The sequence below is a fragment of the Myotis daubentonii genome, chromosome 15, assembly GCF_963259705.1.
Source record: "Myotis daubentonii chromosome 15, mMyoDau2.1, whole genome shotgun sequence".
In the NCBI taxonomy this organism is placed as follows: domain Eukaryota; kingdom Metazoa; phylum Chordata; class Mammalia; order Chiroptera; family Vespertilionidae; genus Myotis; species Myotis daubentonii.
In genome coordinates, this window is record NC_081854.1 from 58,321,482 (window position 1) to 58,335,461 (window position 13,980).

The following is a 13,980-nucleotide window of genomic DNA, read 5'->3' on the forward strand; positions in this document are numbered from 1 at the left end:
TTTCCTGATGAGGAAACTGGTCGCGGCCAGGCGGCCGGGTGCTCAGGCCCACGCCGGGTGTGTGGCGGAGGGTCCGGCCCAGGCCGCCCGCGCCCGCTCACGCCGTGTGCCCCCTCTCCGCGGTGACGCCAATGTGCCAGCCCTTTCCTCTTGGATAGAGTTAGGGATCTGCGCCACACACTTCGGTGGGGGTTAAATAGTGTGTTTCATTTCGGCCATTTCTATTTGAAACGAGTTGATTTAAAGAAATCGGTGAGTCCGTTGAAGAAGAATCATAACTGGTCAATGGCACAGGCAGACGCGGTGACGGGGGCGGCGCCGTGTCAGGGGCTGGAACGTGGGTATACCGTCCCCACCTCGTGCCGCGGGAGGAGGAGGGACACACAGACATTTCAGGCGAGCCCTGTCCTTCTGGGAGGCGCTCCGGCCGCGGCTCATGGTGTCGATGTTGCTCTCTCCCTCTCTCTCTCTCTCAGATCAATCAAACAATCAATCAAAATTCATTGGAGCCAACCCATGTGCCAGGAGGTCACGGTTTGATTCCTGGTCAGGGCACATGCGGGGGTTGCGGGCTCGGTCCCCAGTGTGGGGCGCGCAAGAGGCAGCCGATCCGTGATTCTCTCTCATCACTGATGTTTCTCTCCCTCTCCCTCTCCCTTCCTCCCTGAAATAAATAGAAATACATTAGAAAGAAGAGAGAAGATGCCAATGGTATCCTTTCATTCACTCACCAGGCACTTTTCCATTTGCCAATGCATTTTCCCATCGATGCGTCAATCCACGAACGTGTTACCTTTTTAACGCCTTCAGCCATCACTCTCCGCCTCACCCGCCCACTCACGTGTGGCTGTGCCTCCGCTCAGCCCTTCACCGCTGTGCTCACTGTGCGTTTGTTTCATTCATTCGCAAACAAAACACTTTGAAAGCAACTTAAGCCTCTGGAGAAACGTGGCAGAGTCTGACCACAAGTCACCGGGCGCGGCCACGTGCAGGGGGACAAGCACGTGAGAGAGGTGCAGGTCCGACCCGTCTACTGTGGCCGTGGGATCCCAGCGTCACGTGGGTGCCGGGTCTTGAGGCCGCCCCCCCCCCTTGGGCTTTCCCCGGGTGTGACTGAGCTTTTGTGGGGCGCCCGGACCTCTGGCGACCCTGAGCCGTCCTTGGGCTGCCCCTAGCACGAGAGAACCCTGAGGATCCCCCCGGGAGGCAGTGGATGGTCAAGTGCGGGCACCAGGGCTGTGGTGTGCCAGGAGGGGGAGAGCGGCTGTTGTCCTGGTGACGACTGAGGGGCCCACGTGGCCGGCGTGGCTGGTGTGTGGGCAGGACAGGCAGTGGTGGGCACAGCGGGAATAAAAACCCGCCAAGGGTCACGCAGGCCTAGCGCGGCCTTCTCTTCTCCCGCGGAGGAGTGTCCGCCGGCTCCTGAACGTCTCACTGTACCTGAAGGACGGGCGGGGCGGGTGCTGTGTGTGTGTTTCACTCGTCGAGACTCTGGATCCGAAAGCACAGGAACCTGCCCTGGCCGGTGTGGCTCAGTGGGTAGAGTGTCGGCCCGTGGGCCAAAGGGTCCTGGGTTCGATTCCAGTCAAGGGCACGGACCTCAGTTGCAGGCTCCTCCTCAGCCCGGGCCCTGGTCAGGGTGCGTGCAGGAGGCAACCGATTGATGTGTTTATCTCACATCGATGTTTCTCTCTGTCTTTCCCTCTCTCTTCCACCCCCTCTCTCTAAAGATTAATGGAAAAAATATCCTCAGGTGAGGATTAAAAACAAACAAACAAACAAACAAACAAAAACCCCAAAGCGTAAACTGTTCATTTATTTATATTTGTTAATCCTCACCCGAGGATATTTTTCCATTGATTTTTAGAGAGAGTGGAATAGAGAGGGAGAGACAGAGAGAAACACCTGTGTGAGAGCAACACATTGCTTAGTTGCCTCCTGCACACACTCTGACCAGGGCCCAGGCCGGGGAGGAGCCTGCAACCGAGGTCTGTGCCCTTGACCGGAATTGAACCCGGGACTTTTCAGTCCACAGGCTGACTCTGTATCCACTGAGCCACACCGGCCAGGGCTGTGCTGACCATGTAGAAAGCGTCCGCTGCAAGGAGCCTTTCGGTGCGCAGCCCGTGTCACCTGTCCACTCACACAGGCGGGCGGCACCTGCTGGCTCCGCGGCCCAGCCTGTGCCACACCAGGAAGGCGGCCCGGTGGCCAGCTGGGAGCTCTCCGGCCCCGTTTAGGCCGCAGGTAACCCCTGGGGGCCCGCCTCCCCCCAGGGTTCATGAAGCCTTCGCCCAAGGAGCCACCTTACCTGTGGGTCAGAGCCCCGCCCACATTGAGGCTCAGCTCATGGCCAATCACAAGGGTTCTTACCCGGTTGCCTAGGTAACCGGGGGGGACCCTGGGGGAGGACCACAGGACGGGAAGACACACAGGCACACGGGGTGGTCCCGGGCGCTCATCCTCCATCCCATCGCCCTGTCCAGGCCCTCGCCACCCCACCGCCCAACTGGCCTTTGGCTTGTTGCTTTACTTGACTGAACATACGCAGCCACGAGCACGCAGGCAGCCAGCAGTGCGGCCGGGATACTGTTCCTTTCTCTTCTGGTTTATTTGTGACGGAATCTACCGTATAAATCACTCGAAGCCACCAAGACAGAGAGGGAAATGTCATGTTCGAATGGAGGGTGCAGGGCGCGCTCCCCTTACCATCCAGAACACGTGGCCGGTTGGTGGCCCTTCCTGGGGGGGTATTTTGTGAGCCTGGCTGCAGACCACGTGCCGCGCTCAGGCAGCTCCGCCCTCCGTGGCCGTGGGAGGCGCCGGGCGCCCACCGCTCGTGCCATCAGAAAGCCCGGCCGGTGTTTGCGGACAGTCCCGGGCGGTGCCATTTGCCAGGACTTATTCAGTGAACAGCCATGTTTTGACCTGGACGTGTTATTAAAGTTGCCATTCTCTCCTAAATTACGTCTAATGAACATATTTGCATGTTATCGGAGAGGGCAATACATCATCTCAAATTTCGGCGTTTAAGCCCGCATCACTCAAAACAGCTTTGGTGGATTAGTAAGCAGGTGAAATCAAAAATCTCATTTCATATCTGACATTAATAACTTTCAGGGGGAATGAGCATTGGCATTTATGTCTGGCCCGGCTTCGAGCCCAATGTCCTAGAAACACAAGGGCAGCAGACAAACCTCCTCGCCAGATAGGAAAATAAATCATGCATAATGCCGGATTCCTACCTTACATGTTAATTAATGTGCGCAATCAATTACCGATGTTACAATATGAGCAAGAAACTGGTGGGGAATGGGGTCATAAAAAATACCTATAGATTTATCTGCTTCTGCTTTTTTTTTTTCTATTTAAACAAATAGTCTTCAAGCCCGTGAATGCTGTGCTGAGACATGCTCTGAATAATAAGCATCATAAAATCTAATCAGATTTATAAGAGGAATTGATTGTTGTGGCAGGAGGAGAGGGAGGGAAAATAAGCTGGAATTTAAGTGTTAATTTTTATGCTAATCCACAGTGGCTTCATATGAAGCAATTTTGTTCTGTGCCACAAATATAAAATTGTCCCTTGCAGAGAAATGTCAGCTTGCTAAACCTGAAAGCAGTAATTTATTAGGTATGTTTCTATTAGTATGTGTCACAGTTGTTAGCAGGCTATACACACAATGGTGCTTCATACTTATCCTCCAAGTCTCCGAATGTTGCAGCTCAGTGGCTGCTACGTGGGGGCATTAATACATTATCATATGCGGGGTGGTCTGTGCCCTGTGGACAAAAGGCTATTTAATACAATTTAATGTCATTCCGAGGAGAAGTGGAAAAATAAAGACGGGGAATAAAATGGCATCTGTGTGTTTCACAGTGCGCTCATGCACGAACCCTCGGTTTAAGAGGTATGACATTTCTGCCAAGAAAAAGAATAAAAACTGGGCCATTTCCCCCCCTACCCCGCTCCCCACTGCAGTCCTTTCTCAATGCTATTAAGCGATCGATTTACACGGCCCCGTGATGATGTCATCCGGAGGAAGGGGAATGCAGAAGACAGCAAAACCCGCGCGCCGGTGACCTTGTTTCAGAATCCCGGGGACCCCGTCGGCCCCGCGCCCCCGCGGATGGTTTCGGAAGGGTGTACTTTTTTTTTTTTTTTTTTGGACAATCGCTCGCTACTGGGGAGTGAATTAATAGAGTTAAGGGTTCTGATGCAATTCACATATAGGTCAATTAGATGCACCAACATCTGCTGTCACCGTCATTTGCATGCGGCATTCATATGTTAATGACGCCTCTTTTTACTCAAGTAATATATTTAAAAAACAAGATTTGCATATCGGTTTGGATCGGTATATTATAAGCGATTTATCATTTGCTCCTTCCCCGGGCCGGGCCGGCGGGGAGCACGGGCTCCTGAGTGACGGCTGGGGTGTCTGAGCCGGGCCCTGATTCATCCCGGAGCCCCATTCCAGAGCCGCTCCCCGCCCGATAAATCAATACCGACACAGATGGACGGGTGATAATCTATTTAGAATGCCTGATAGCAAATATTGGTGCACAGATGATGAGAGTGGTAACTGTTTTAGCAGCAAAGCCTCGTCTTTCTCCCTCTGCGAATGGTAAGTTGGGACACCAAAAAGAAAAGGAAAAAAAAAAGAAAAAGTGGTCCCCCCCCCCCCCAGCCCTTGGACTTGGTGTCGGGCGACCTGCCGGCTGGGTCCAGATTGCAAAGGAGGGAGCCTGATGGGGAGAACAAAGAGGCTCCCGCTCCCGCCAGCATCCTCGCCGCCCCCGCGTCTTTAACAAACAGGACCTCTTAATGGGGTTGTGTCTTCAGGTGTAAATAGCATGAAACGGCGGCGTCTCCTCTCCTTTCTGCCCCGATCCCGCGCCAGGAGTGAGAAAATAAAGTGGAGGTTGTCAGACCTGGCAGCTGCTTGGAGCCCTGATAAATATAAGCTCTTATTGATCTGATGGAAATGAAAGGTCCCAGCGCTGGGCACTGTTTAGCTTCTGGTTCCTCCAGCCGTCACCCGTGGCCTCGCGCGTGGTGGGGGTGGGGGTGGGGGTGGAGGTGGGGGCGGGGGCGGGGGCGGGGGCGAGGCGTTCCTTCTCCCACCAGAGGCTTGGGTTTCCTCTCACCTTTTCCGGTGAAGTTCCCTGACCCCTGCCTGTCGCCGTGATGGGGTGGATTGGTTACATTTCACTTTACGTCGTTTCTTTCTCTATTTTCTCCTGTGACAGGGACCTGGGACGGCCCTCCCACAAGCTGTCAGTGCCTGGGCCAGCTGCCTCCTTTCGCGGGTGTTTCTCGCCAGACTGACAGTCCCTACGACAGCATGCAGTTGAGCTAAGGTAAGACGCCCGGTGCTGGTGGCTTTGGCCGGACACGAACTCCAACCCAACAGGCCCCCCTCTCCTCCCAGGAGCTCTGGGCCAGGTGCTGGCCGGACCTGTGCCCGGAGGCATTGCTGTGTGGTGGGGAAGGGAACAAAGGGGTCATGAAAATACGTTCCATTGTATTGATTTCAAGAGGAAGGGAGAGGGAGGGAGAGAGAAACATCAATGATGAGAGGGAAGCGTGGATCGGCTGCCTCCCACACAGCCCACGCTGGGGGTGGGCACGTGCCCTGACTGGTTCATAGGTGGACACGCAACCACTGAGCCACGTCGGCCGGGCACAGTGTTACACTCGTCACCTTTTTCTGAAGTTTTCTGCCGCAATGAACTCGAGGCTTCAGTTCCCAGTCCAGAGGTGCCGCCGACACGTTCTGGTTCCGGAAGCGCCCGTGTTCCTCAGAGTGGTTTTGCCACAACCAAATCGAAGGGAAGGTTTGAAATGGCTTTCTGAGAGCCGTGACTCCCCGTGACCGTGTGACGGTGCGTCTCCGTCGACATGGAGCGATGTGCCACAGGGACGTCACAAGCGAAAGGGAACATTGAAATCCTGGCCGTCGATACAGGCCCCGCTCAGGGAGGCTCCGCAGGCAGCGCCCGATCGGGTGTATTCGCAGTCGCCCAGGCGCAGGGGCCAGGGGAAGAGTGGGGCGGGCGAGGACACCTGTGGCTGGTGCCATCCAAGGGGACGCGGTGCGCCTGGCGACGGGGAGGGGGACGGTGACCGCGTGCCGTGCGCTGCCTCGCGGACTTCGGGGGGAGAACGTGTCTGCAGCGAAAGGGCTGGCTGCTTTCCGTCTATTGGAGTGAGAACGTGTTGATTTCACACTGCGGTGGGTGTTTTCCATCAGCCGCTTGGCGGTGTGACCCACGCTAAGGAGAGGGGTGGCGTGGCCTCGGGCTCGGGCCTCCCTCTCTCGGGCTCCCCGGGGCCCGGGCTCCCGGGGAGGCGGCCGCCCACCGCTCCTGGCGGCTGGGGCTCCCGGAGGCGCTGTTGGTGGGCGCCCACCCCGGCATCTCTCAGGCAGAGCTGTTCTCGGCTCCGTGGCTGTTTGCTTGGGAAAACAAGCGTGCGGGTGCCAGTAAGGTTTAGGATCCGCCTGCCAGAGACGGGAATGTCTGCAAAGACTATTTTCCCTCTCGGGAGGCAAACACAGATGGGGGAGTCAGGAGCCTTACAACGTGGCTGCTCCATCGGGGGTAGGGGGTTGGGATTCTGCCGTGTGGATGCTCACAGCGCGGGGAGGCCCAGCTCGGCACGGGTGCCCGGGGCCTTGGGTAGGGCGATGGGCGGGCTGGCTTTGGGGTGCGGCCTCCGGCTCCTGCTTCCTGAGCAGGGAGAGGAGGGAGGTGGGGGGCTGCCGTGGCCCCTTGATCCACGGTGAATGGGAAGGGAAGACAGGACTGCACCCAGTGTCTGAGTCCTGTGATTCAGACGAAGGTTTGAACGAATGGGCTCTGGCCTCACCAGGCAGCTTGCCACTGGAGCCTGATGGCGAAGGGTGCAGCGCCCTGGGCATTGGCCGCGGGGAGGCGGGGAGGTTCCGTGTGGAGATGCTGTGCCGGGATGGCCCTGGGGTCCTGGGAGCTGTGTGTGGGATGGGGACGTCCCCTCCCAGAGTGAGCTGTGTGCCCTGGAGACCAGAAGGGGAACAGGCCTTGGAGATGGGCCACACGGACACCGACTCCCGGCCTCTCGCTGTCTTGTGGCCCCGCACTCGGATTCCAGGCCCCAGAGTGGTCCTGTCCCCGGGCCCTGGGACCGGGCCGAGCTGGCTGAGCCGTGTCTGGACGTCTGAAGGTCCTGGCGGGGACGCTGCCCTCACGCTCTCCCCCGACGCCCTCCAAGGCCTGACATTTTAAAGTCCTACGCGAAATGCTGCACAGGCAGCGCTGGGGTGACCAGACAGCCACCCGAAGCTCCGTCGCAGGAAGCCCCAGCCACCCACCATGGGGGCCTCTCCTCCACGTTGGCGATGGGACCCCGCCCCCCACTGTCGACCCCGACGTGGCTCCAGGTGGTTCCAGAGGACCAGGCCTGGCTCTGCACCCTCCAGCCTTACCCTCCCGAGGGACCCTGTGCTGACTCCGTGGGGGGTGGGTCTCAGCGCCCACAAGGTCTTCCCTCCCCCACCCGACGGACACAGAGTGGCTCCCCTGTCCCTGGGGTGTGGGGGGACCTGGCCCTGGTGCCCGTCCCGTGTGGCTCCCGTGAGTCAGCGGCCTCCGCGGTAATGACTGCAGTTCGCACTGCAGAGGGGTGCTCTGGGAGCACCGAGGGGCGCGGGTAGTGTAATTTCTGTGCGATAATGATGATGGACCGGCATGTGTGCGGGGCTCTGTGTGGCGTCCGATCGTCACCAGGAGAGCTCGGCCGGGAGGTAGAGATCCCGGCGGAGGCCCTGGAAGCCGCTGGCGGCGTGGGGAGCGAGGCCCGTGACTCTCCTTGTGCCCAAGAGAGACACAGTCTGAGCGAGTGGACTTGAGCCGAGAGGGAGGGTGGGGGCGCAGGGCTGGCCTCGCGCCCTGGGGAGGACCTGGGCTCACCCTCTCCGGCCGCCCCGCAGGCAGAAACGGCATTAGTGCCATTTTCCAGGTGTGGAAACTGAGGTCACAGAAGTTTGCGTGGCCCCTCCGGTCGCCCAGCTGGTGGATGGTCAGGCCACGCCGTGAAGTGCCTTCCTCCTGATTCTGGGGCCTGGCCCCTGGCCATGGAGCAGCCGGGAGGAGATAGACCAGGTCCCCGCCCCCAGAGAGCTTCCACCCTGGGGGGGGGGGGGCGGTCAAACAGGCCATCACAGAGCGGATGGTGACAGAGGGGGCAGGGGCAGGGCCGCTCTGCGCTTGGAGGGGCCGTGGTCAGGGATGGCCCCCGAGGAAGCACATGGCAGTGACAGGGATGAGGGGCCTGGAGGACACAGCCGGCGAAGGTCTGGAGGGAGCAGCACGTGCAAAGGGCCTGGGGTGGGGAGGAACTAGCCACGTCTGAGGGCCAGCCCGCAGGCCGGCGATGATGGAGCCCTGAGCTCTGGGGCCAGGTGACCTGGATTCCAGGTGTCTTTGCAGACCCTAGTGAGGAACTTCCTTTTACGTTCATGTTGCTTTTACTTATTTATTTTTAAAATATGTTTTCATTGATTTTAAGAGAGAGAGGCAGGGAGAGGGAAAGAGAGAGAGAAACATCACTGATGAGAGAGGATCACGGATCGGCTGCCTCCTGCACGCCCCCTACTGGGGATCCAGTCTGCAACCCTGGCATGTGCCCTGACGGGGAATTGAACTGGAGAGCTCTTGGTTCCTGGGTTGAAGCTCAACCACTGAGCCACACCGGCCAGGCATGTTCCTGATGCTTTTAATCAGAGGGTGTGTCTGGAGAGACCCTCTGACCCAGGCAGGGAGGTGCTGGCAGGCGCCGGAATTCTGCAAGTGGCTGGGAGCGGCTCCTGGCGGGCTGTTTGCTGTGGCCTGGGACGGGGGGGGGGGGGCATAGGGGGGGTGGGGGGGTGGGAGGGATGGGGGGGGGGAGTGTGTCCTGGTGACATGTCTACGCTGGGAGGCAGTATTGCTGGTCTTGTGGGTGCAGAGCAGGTGGCCAGCTGCACGGGTGACACGTGACCATGCCCCGGCAGGAGCCTCCCGGGCAGCCCGAGCCCGAGCCGTGGGCGTGGTTAGAGCTGCAGGTGGCAGGCTCCTGGCTCCTGCTGATCTGGGGCCCACGGAGTGCCAGGCCTGGGCGTGCAGGCGCCTTCCACTCACACGGGAAGCGCTCCCTCCAGGCTGAGCCCTGGTCATTCGTCAGCGTAGAGGTGGGTTCTCGGGGTGGCTCGAGGCGTGGCTGGCCATGCGTGCTGCGTGCGTGCTGTGCCCCCCAGTGTGTGGGCCTGCGCTCAGTGCGAAGTGGGGGAGCCTCAGGGGCCCCAGCTCTGTCCGGTCCACAGATGCCTGCGTTTGCAGATGGATTTTGAAAACTTTAGTTAGCTGCCCACACCGGGAGGAGGAGGGCAAGCACCAGATTCCTTCTCACTGCTCTCTCCTTAAAAACGGTGCCTCCTCGGGAGAATTCTCCCACATCCCCACGTGCTGCCCTTGGTAAGAGCGGCCCCTCTGTGAAACACCCCTTTGTAGCCTCTGCACCCTACCCCCTGTGGCTCCTCAACACCGAGCAGCCTCTGCACCCCACCCCCTGGGGCTCCCCAACACTGAGCAGCCTCTGCACCCCACCCCCTGGGGCTCCCCAACTCCGAGCAGCCTCTGCACCCCACCCCTGGGGCTCCCCAACTCTGAGCTGCCTCTGCACCCCACCCCCTGGGGCTCCCCAACACCGAGCAGCCTCTGCACCCCACCCCCTGGGGCTCCCCAACTCCGAGCAGCCTCTGCACCCCACCCCTGGGGCTCCCCAACTCTGAGCTGCCTCTGCACCCCACCCCCTGGGGCTCCCCAGCACCGAGCAGCGGCTGCTCACCTGCAGGGCGTGCTCAGGAGCGGAGAGTGCTGGCGGGAGCAGCGCGGGCCCGTCTCCCAGGAGCGGCTGTCGGCGGAGCCACCTGCTCAGGAGTCCTCGGTCGCTGACCCACAGACCCGGGGCGGCAGAACCTCTGTGGTCACGGCCGCCTTTCCCTGAGGGGCGAGGAGACAAGCCCAGAGAGGGTCACAGCCGGGCATCGGCAGAGCCAGTGCTGGACGCAGTTACACTTGGGCCCGGCTGAGGGCCACCCCCGGCCGTCGGGGACAGGGGTCTCGCCTGCCCAGCGGTCCCAGGTGCCGGGGGCAGCCTGTGGCAGGGTGTGAGGGTCAGCGTCACTCACGGCCGTGGCGGCTCCCCGACCCTCTGCTATGTGTCATCACTGCCATCGTGGCTCCTTCGTTTCAGCGCAGCCGATGTGAACCAGCTCCACGGCGCTCTGGAGACCCGGCGGTGCAGGGCTGGCAAAGCCCACGGCGTCGCGCGCCCAGACCCAGGAGGCCAGGCCCCGGGTGGCGAGGCCCTGACCCCTGCCCCTCACGCGCTCCTGTGGGTCCCCTCTCGGTGCAAACCTCGGGGTTTGGGCAGCATGCAGGGTGCTTGTGCCAGCTCGGCCCTGGAGGCCTGGGCTCTGCCCCAGACTGTCCCTGGGGAAGGGCCACCCAGAGAGCCCCGGGCGGCCGCCTCGCTCCCTGGAAGCAGACCAGCTGAGGAGAGCTGGCCCCGAAGGTCCCCCCCCCCCCCCCCGGCTCTACCGGGGGCAGCACGTGGGGATGTGGGCAGAATTCTCCCGAGGAGGCACCATTTTTAAGGAAAGAGAAGTAAGTGAAAAAAAATCTGGTTCTTTCCTCCCCGGTCGCCCCAGTTTGGCAATGAATTTAAGTTTTAAAAATTCTTTCTGCAAATGCAAGTGTGGCTGTGGACTGGACAGAGCTGGGGCCCCTGAGGCTCCCCCACTTAGCACTGAGCGCAGACTCACGCACACAGCGGCCACTCAGTGGGCACACAGCAAGCACACAGCTGGCACACAGTGGGCGCACAGCACGCAGCACACACGCAGCAGGCACGGCCAGCCGCGCCCTGATCCACCCAACAGCGCGGGCTCTGTCCCTGGGGTTCGCTGGCCTCTGCCTGCCGCTGTGCGTCCCTGTGGCAGGAAGGCCGGGTCCGGGCTGCACAGGGTGCCCCGCCTTCCGCACAGGGTTCCTTCACCTCCTTCCTAGATCTGCCCCCTCACCTCCGAGGAAGGTGGACAGGCCGCCCTTTTAGCCTCCGCACCCCGCCCTCTGTGTCTCCCCCAACACCTGAGCCACGGGACACCTGACAAGTCTGATGTGGGGACATGGGGATGGTGGATGCGTCTGATTGGGCAGCAGGTGAGACAGGAAATGGAGAGGCTGCCGGGCCACCCAGCCCCTGCCCCTCCTGGTCCCAGGGCCACTCCTTCCTGCCGAGGTGGCCAGTGTCCTCAGTGCCCCCGCCAGGCACGCAGGCGGCCCCGCACCCGTCCAGCTGGGGGCTGCGGGCAGGTGCCCGGGCGGGGCGGGGCGGGCCGGCCTGGCTCCCCTGGCCCCGGGCACAGGCCGCGAGGCCTTTCCGCGGGTGTAACGTTATTTGTTTTTATTTCCGTAATTCCTTTATTGTTTGCACAACGGCTGTCAGACTGTTGCCTGCGAGTATCACAGGATAATTGCGGAACGCTGCATAAGTAATTTCGCAGGAAACCCGGCCCGGTCTGCATGGGAAATTGTTTCTCGTGGCTGCATCCACGGGCTTCATTATGGCGGGGCTGCTGCCGGGCTTCCACCTTCCCCAGCGCCACAGACACGGGCGGCAGGAGACGCGGGCGCCTCTTTTCGGCCCCGTGACATTTCTGGAGGGTGACGGCGGGTGCGCTGTGGTCAGACGCAGCCTGGCCCGGCAGGAGGGGCCTGGGGCTGGCATGGCCCGTGGCCGGCAGGCAGGCAGGCCAGCGGCTCCTCCCGCCCGCCCGCGCCCCGCGCCCCTGCCCACCGGCTCCGCGATATTGATGGTGTGTGGCGAGGAGGAGCTGTGTTTTATTCTCGAGGCTCACCCCGCTGTTATCAAAGTAACTTCCAGCTTATTAGCGACAAAGGACTGTTCTCCGCGCGGCCCTGCTCGCCGGGGCTTCCTGCGTTAAACTGCTGCTTCCTGTCCTTGATATGCACGACCACATCTGGGCAGCCGCGCCGGCCTGGCCGCTTAATAACAATCACCTTCCTGCTCCGTCCCTGTTGATTGTTTCTAATTCACTCTGACAGATAGTGCCTGACAACTCGCCGGCGGCCCTCCCTCCGTGACCTGAAGTTACTCACGGCACTTATAGAGGCTGTCATTTTTAATATTTGATTTCATTTTAAGTTATGTGTTTTACTGAGAAGATGAAACCAAAAAAAAAAGGGGGGGGGGACTTGTAATGGAACATAAATTTAACCCTCTGGCCACCCAGGCCGGCCGCACAGCCCTCCGCGGGGTGGCCGTCCCTCCCCGAGCGCGGAGCTGCTGCGTGCGGTATGGCCCCTCTCCTTCCTCCTTCCTTCCCTTCTTCCTTCCTTCCTCCCCTCCCCCTCCCTCCCCTCCCTCCTTCCCTCCCTCCCCCTTCCTTCCCTCCCTCCTTCCCTCCCTCCTTCCCTCCTTCCTTCGCTGGAAACAAAGCTTCATTTCACATCCGTCCCCTTCACCGGCACTTGAGCCGTGCTTATGGAGCTAATAATGGTGTTTTCTGCTTTGCACCAGCTTGTGATTGACAGGCTTTGGGGTTTGACTCGTGGGAGGCAGTCAGGGGCGAGGCCTGGTCACGTCCAGGTGACCAGCGTCAACGAAGGTGACCTTCCTTTTAGGAGACGCTCCCCTTTGTGGGAGCTGGTGGGACAGAGACGTGCCCCCCCCCGCCAGGCTTGGGATGGGCCAGTCCCAGAGGGACAGGGGGCGGCAGGGTAGGCACGGGATCCCATTTCCTCCGGCCCCTTCCCGCTGAGCCTGCGGGCGGGGTCCTCGCAGGCAGGCGTGTGTCCACGTCACTTGGGGGCCACCCCGCCATGACTTTGCCTTTGTTTGCCGCTAGACAAAGGCCCCTGTGTCCCTCTGGGCCCTTCAGAGGTTGAGAGCGACGAGGCCGCGCATTAGGTCAGCTTTGCAAATGGACCACAGAGCAGAGAAAGAGGCCTGTTAACCCGGGCGCCGCCCGCTGCTGCCGGCCGCCCGGCCGTCTGTCTGTCCCTCGCAGCGTGGCACGGGCAGTGCAGAGGGACGCGGGGCACAGTCAGGGTGGGAGCTCGCCGTCACCGTTGCCCGCGGCCTGGTCCCTGTGAGCGGTCACCCCAGGCCCGGCTCCCAGAGCCCCGGCTGGCGTTCCCCGGAGCCTAGCAGTGGTGCCGGGGCGAGGGTGCCGTCCAGGGACCCAGGAGGATGGGCTCTCAGTGAGCGTGGGGCCGAGGCCTGCTCCCAGCAGCCTTTGCTGCAAAGGTGGCTGCAGGCGGGCGGGCGGAGGGCGGGTCTCGGGCGGCTCCACTGCCCACAGCGGCCATTCGCTGCTTCCCTGCCGTCGCTGCTCCGGCCAGGCCTGTGGGGGCCCTGGGAGGGCCTGTCCCTTCCGTTCCCTGGGCACGGGGGTAAACTGAGGCAGCAGCTGCTCCTCAAGTGGAGACTGTCCCTCCTGGGCCCCGAGCGTCCCTCAGTTTCCTCCCATCTCCGGAACGGGGAGGGGGGCGCAGACCCCCCTTCCGTGTGGGGTTTCTCAGTGCCGCGTGCACGTGGGGCTGTGGCTGGCCGTGTCGGAGGACTGCTGCTGAAAGCAGAACCGGGAGGTTGTGCACAAGAAGCAGGGGCCCAACCACAGGCGCAGCCTCTCCTGCTCCGGACCCGGCGCCCTTTCTGGGCGAGGCGGCGGCCAGGCGGGAGGCAGACAGCCTGTTCTCCTCCCACGTCCCCGTGTGCGGGAGTCCAGCCTTCCCTGGCGTGCGTGCGGCTGTGCACATGTGTCTGTGCATATATGTGCACACATGCATGCACGTACCTGCATGTGCATGCGTGTGTGTGAACATGTGTGAAACCCACTGCCAGGGTTCGCCGGGCGGTGCTGTTGGTCCTGA

General features: G+C 61.1%; 1 protein-coding gene across 3 annotated transcripts in view; it reads left to right on the forward strand.

Moving 5' to 3' along the window:
* The window catches only part of ZNF536 (zinc finger protein 536), a 290,099-nt gene that overhangs the window by 88,184 nt on the left and 187,935 nt on the right, over nucleotides 1-13,980 (forward strand). For all 3 annotated transcript variants that reach the window (XM_059668157.1, XM_059668159.1, XM_059668158.1), the window contains exon 2: nucleotides 5,254-5,364. The gene's annotated coding sequence lies outside the window, so the exon portion shown is untranslated. The remainder of the gene's footprint in view (nucleotides 1-5,253; nucleotides 5,365-13,980) is intronic.